This window comes from Propithecus coquereli, unplaced genomic scaffold, assembly GCF_000956105.1.
Source record: "Propithecus coquereli isolate 6110/MARCELLA unplaced genomic scaffold, Pcoq_1.0 Scaffold292, whole genome shotgun sequence".
Classification (NCBI taxonomy): Eukaryota; Metazoa; Chordata; class Mammalia; order Primates; family Indriidae; genus Propithecus; species Propithecus coquereli.
In genome coordinates, this window is record NW_012148530.1 from 1,427,710 (window position 1) to 1,433,757 (window position 6,048).

The 6,048-nt window shown below is 44.0% G+C and overlaps 1 pseudogene across 1 annotated transcript; it reads left to right on the forward strand.

Moving 5' to 3' along the window:
• The first annotated feature begins 2,416 nt into the window (after positions 1-2,416).
• Positions 2,417-4,602, forward strand: LOC105813903 (annotated as a pseudogene). Its single transcript, XR_001137676.1, has one exon. The product of XR_001137676.1 is annotated as an RNA-binding protein EWS pseudogene (transcript).
• Positions 4,603-6,048: the final 1,446 nt, after the last annotated feature.

The following is a 6,048-nucleotide window of genomic DNA, read 5'->3' on the forward strand; positions in this document are numbered from 1 at the left end:
GGTGGAACTCTTTATAATAGGGAGTGAAGAAAAATTACAACCCATATTTTCATGAGAGGTTTGGACCTTGACAAAGTAATTTTTCTTTAAAGTTATCTGTAGTACAGCTCTAGAGTTTTAAAACAGGGTAACAGGGTTTTACTTTTGAAGACAGCAGCTACTTAAGGTGGTCATGGCTCTGTATGTGTGTGTGTATGCACACATATCTGTAAAAATAAATAATGGCCCATAAGATATTGAATGCTCAGGGTGCCAGCATGGTTGGGTTGTGGTCAAGGCTCTTTCTCCGGATCACAGGTAGCTCTTGCTCACTGTGTCCTCAAAGGGCAGAGAGAAATTGCACTCTCTTCCTCTCCTTATGAGGCCACAGTCTTATTAGGTTAGGACCTCACCCTTATGACCTCCCTTACCCTTTATTACCTCCTTATAGGCCCTACCTCCATATCTCCAAATACAGTTACATTGGGGTTTAGGGACTCAACATTCGACTTTTAGGAAGATACAATTCAGTCCATAGCACAGTCATTTGGATCCCTGATAGAAAGTGAACAGATGCCCCAGCCAAATCATCCACATAACCTATTATTTGAATGAGGTCAGAAACATGGACAGATTCCTGTAGATCCTCCCCACTTGCCTCTGCCCTATTCAGCCTATTTTCTGCTATGTTCTGTTCTGCCAAAAAATAATGCTCTATAATCAATAAAGAAGGTATCTTTTTAAATTGTACTATTTTCCTAAAAAAGAAAGATCATGTATCTTCATTTTCCTTCAAACAAAAGAGAGATCAATTTTCCTGCTTGAAATGTCACATTTTTCTTTAAAGCTGCCTGGACCTTTGGCCCTTTCCCCATTAAATACTTTTACCACGTGGGTTGTATGAAAGAAAGATTCCTAGGATGGGGAAACCTGGACTCTAGGTTCAGTCCTACCATAAATTGTCTGAAACACTTTGCCCAAGATATTTAAATCTTGGAGCTTTTTTCCTAGACTGTGAAATAGTTGAGTTGGATTCCAGGATCTTAAACTTTATTCCATCCCTAATGTTATATAATTCTAACAACACTGAAAAGCTTCTAAGGTGCAAAACGATCAGCTTCCGTAGTCTCCAACTTGGGATCTTCTATTAGAGTTTTCTGTGTCTAGTGTTTTATTTTCCCATGGAAAGGAATATAAAGATATTGTGATATTATGGCTCTTAGTGCATTCTCTAAGAATAAAAACAAAGAGTTACTCTTACAATTTTGAATTAGTGTAGAAGGTTGCTTTCTACATATGGTAGTACAGTAACTGTAAACCCAAGAATGAACCACTAGAGGGCAGTGCAGTAACATATATTCTTTGGTACCTTGGCATTTCCTCCTGTAGTGGAGCACCTGTAACCAAGTATCACTGGAATCTCTGAGCACTAGCAGTATTATGGGGTGTTACTGCAAACACAGACTACATAACTTTACCAAAATCAGTGCAACTGGGAATTATTTAACACCAGAGTGATAAATACTATAGACATTTGGCTATCTATAAACAAGGCAAGAACATGAATGTAAATTCAAATAACTAATTGACTTTTTTTGTTTTCGTTCAGATGTCTGGTTATACTAGAGTTTCCTTTTGAGAGATATTGCCTCACAGAGGGGCTGAGAGCTATTCTCTGAGCAGGGTGGCTGTTTTCTATACCTGTGAGAGCTCTCCCCACCCCTCAGCCCTATTCAACCCACGTTGTGATTGATCCCATAAGGGCAGATGAACACACAGGCTGGCCAACCACCTTATGAGGGAGCTTGACACGAAAGCTCTGTACAAATGTGGCCAAGGATGATGGGTTACACCAATAAGACTCTGAGATTTAAATTTAGAACTACGGAGAATATCAGTCAGTTAACTGCAGGAATATACATGAGAAGAAAATAAAGAGTGATGATCTCTGATTCCTTCTCCTGAGGGCCATTAGGAAGGCCCACCTTTAGATCTGGGTTGAATGTTGAATCTTTCCCATTTCCAAAGTACAGTTTCTGTTCTTCCCTAGAGGCTGTTCTAGCTTCCTTTAAGATTTCTCTCTCCTCCTCTTCTCCATTCCTCCCTCTCCCTCCCTTCCTTCCTCTTCTTCCTCCTCCTCCCCCTCCCCTTCTTTCTCTCCATCTCCCTCTCCCTGCTTTTGCACATGGATCTTTTCAATCGCCTGAGTTAGCAAATTGAGTCCTTCTTCCTTCCCCCTGAGAAAGAAACTTAGAAGCAAACTATAATTAATAATAATGTACTAGATAATTGAAATCTGCTAAGAGAGTAGATCTCAAGTGTTCTCAGCCCAAAGATAGAAAGTAACTATGTGAGGTGATGCACATGTTAAATTAGCTTGATTGTAGTCATCATTTCACAAAGTATATGTACATCAAAACATCACATTGTAGGAAAGCGAGAGGGAGACAGACATTGAGAGAACGAGGAAGAAGGAGAGAAAATGGCGTCCACGGATTACAGTACCTACAGCCAAGCTGCAGCCCAGCAGGGCTACAGCGCTTACACCACCCAGCCCACTCAAGGATATGCACGGACCACCCAGGCATATGGGCAACAAAGCTATGGAACCTATGGACAGCCCACTGACGTCAGCTATACCCAAGCTCAGACCACTGCAACCTATGGGCAGACCGCCTATGCGACTTCTTATAGACAACCTCCCACTGGTTATACTACTCCAACTGTCCCTCAGGCGTACAGCCAGCCTGTCCAGGGGTACGGCACTGGTGCTTATGATACCACCACTGCTACAGTCACCACCACCCAGGCCTCCTATGCAGCTCAGTCTGCATATGGCACTCAGCCTGCTTACCCAGCCTATGGGCAGCAGCCGGCAGCTACCACACCTACAAGACCTCAAGATGATAACAAGCCTGCTGAGACTAGTCAACCTCAGTCTAGCACAGGGGGTTACAACCAACCCAGCCTAGGATATGGACAGAGTAACTACAGTTATCCCCCAGGTACCTGGGAGCTACCCCATGCAGCCAGTCACCGCACCTCCATCCTACCCTCCTACCAGCTATTCCTCTACACAGCCGACTAGTTATGATCAGAGCAGTTACTCTCAGCAGAACACCTATGGGCAGCCGAGCAGCTATGGACAGCAGAGTAGCTATGGTCAACAAAGCAGCTATGGGCAGCAGCCTCCCACTAGTTACCCTCCCCAGACTGGATCCTACAGCCAGGCTCCAAGTCAATATAGCCAACAGAGCAGCAGCTACGGGCAGCAGAGTTCATTCCGACAGGACCACCCCAGTAGCATGGGTGTTTATGGGCAGGAGTCTGGAGGATTTTCCGGACCAGGAGAGAACCAGAGCATGAGTGGCCCTGATAACCGGGGCAGGGGAAGAGAGGGATTTGATCGTGGAGGCATGAGCAGAGGTGGGCGGGGAGGATGCAGTGGAATGGGCAGTGCTGGAGAGCGAGGTGGCTTCAATAAGCCTGGTGGACCCATGGATGAAGGACCAGATCTTGATCTAGGCCCACTCGTAGATCCGGATGAAGACTCTGACAAGAGTGCAATTTATGTGCAAGGATTAAATGACAATGTGACTCTAGATGATCTGGCAGACTTCTTTAAGCAATGTGGGGTTGTTAAGATGAACAAGAGAACTGGGCAACCCATGATCCACATCTACCTGGACAGAGACAGGAAAGCCCAAAGGTGATGCCACAGTGTCCTATGAAGACCCACCAACTGCCAAGGCTGCCGTGGAGTGGTTTGATGGGAAAGACTTTCAGGGGAGCAAACTTAAAGTCTCTCTTGCTCGGAAGAAGCCTCCAATGAACACCATGCGGGGTGGTATGCCACCCCGTGAGGGCAGAGGGGTGCCACCACCACTCCGTGGAGGTCCAGGAGGCCCAGGAGGTCCTGGGGGACCCATGGGTCGCATGGGAGGCCGTGGAGGAAATAGAGGAGGTTTCCCTCCAAGAGGGCCCCGAGGTTCTCGAGGGAACCCCTCTGGAGGAGGCAATGTCCAACACCGAGCTGGAGACTGGCAGTGTCCCAGTCCGGGTTGTGAAAACCAGAACTTCGCCTGGAGAACTGAATGCAACCAGTGTAAGGCCCCGAAGCCTGAAGGCTTCCTCCCACCACCCTTCCCGCCCCCGGGTGGCGATCGAGGCAGAGGTGGTCCTGGTGGCATGCAGGGTGGAAGAGGTGGCCTCATGGATCATGGTGGCCCTGGTGGAATGTTCAGAGGTGGCTGTGGTGGAGACAGAGGTGGCTTCCGTGTGGCCGGGGCATGGACCAAGGTGGCTTTGGTGGAGGAAGATGAGGTGGCCCTGGGGGGCCCCCTGGACCTTTGATGGAACAGATGGGAGGAAGAAGAGGCGGACGTGGAGGACCTGGAAAAATGGATAAAGGCGAGCACCGTCAGGAGCGCAGAGACCGGCCCTACTAGACGCAGAGACCCCACAGAGCTGCATTGACTACCAGATTTATTTTTTAAACCAGAAAATGTTTTAAATTTATAATTCCATATTTATAATGTTGGCCACAACATTATGATTATTCCTTGTCTGTACTTTAGTATTTTTCACCATTTGTGAAGAAACATTAAAACAAGTTAAATGGTAGTGTGCCGAGTTTTTCTTTTAAAGATGGTTGTTTAACTAAGACTTAACAATGGGAACCCCTGTGAGCATGCTCAGTGTCGTGGAGAACCAAGAGGGCCTCTAACTGTAACAATTTTTAAATAAAATTCCAAATGTTTATAAACAAACAAACAAAAAAAATCACATTGTAAACCTTAAATACATACAATATTTATTTGTCAATCATATCTCAATAAATCTCGGGGTGCAAGACGCACATCCATGGTAATGGCTGTGGTATTGCTAACCAATTTTCTTTTTTAACTTATTTTTTAATTGGCAAATAAAAATTGTATATATTTATGATATACAATATGATGTTTTGATATATGTATACATTGTGGGAAGGCTAAATCAGGCTATTTAACATATGTACTAATTCGCATACTTATTTTTTGTGGTGAAAACAATTAAAATCTACTCTCTTGGCAATTTTCAATTGTACAGTATATTGTTATTGTAATCACCATGTAATTGCAATCACCATGATATACAATATAGCTCTTGAACTTATTGCTAGCCATTTTTTTGAACACGGTACTTATTGTGTTACTATATTGCAATTATAGGGGCATATCCTTACATGCCTGCTAAAGAAAAACTACAATTAAAACCCCATTTTTAATTCTAAATAGACTATTCTTGTTTTTTTAAAAAAAAAAAGAAAAGAAAAGAGCTACAGTTTCATATAAATAATCCAAGAGATCAAATATTCTGACATTAAAAGCTCTGAGCAGCAGACTGGGTTACACAGTGTCCAGATTTCAAGCCCAGGCTATTCACTGAGGCATATTACTTCTCCAGAAGCATTTAGAACATGAAGACTGCAGCCCCAAGGAGTTTCTCACTTTCATGCTAGTCCACACTCAACCTTAAGCAACGAATCAAAATTATCATGTAAGTGTTCCTACCAGTCTGGGGTTCTGGCGGGCTCCGCTCCAGGTAAACAGATCTCAGCTGTGACTGTCTGCATTCACCTCTCTCTCCACATCTCACCGTGGCAGTTTGCCCTTCAACCTCAGTTCTCTGATGGGCCAAAACAAAATCATTGATTTTCAATTTGTTCAGCTTTTTCTTATAGTAAAAATGAGAGTTATGACTTCCAAGCTCTTTACATGTCAGAACTAACACTGGAAGTTCAAAAATGACATATTAAACACTTACTATGTGCCTAGCATCATATGAAATGTTTTCTAAGCTTCCATACTTTATTTTCCCGGTAACACTGCGGCTCTCTGCTGCAGTCCCCAATACTGCCACAGTGTTTCTATGTTGCTTCAGAACCCGAGGTGATTCCTCTTCATTATGTGAAGATTTTAGTTCCTTACTCTCTAGTTACTCCTGTCATAACTTTTAGAAAGTTCAACGTCCATGTAGGTGACTCTTCCACTGCCCCATCCTCTTAATGTCTTGACCTCCTTCCTCTCC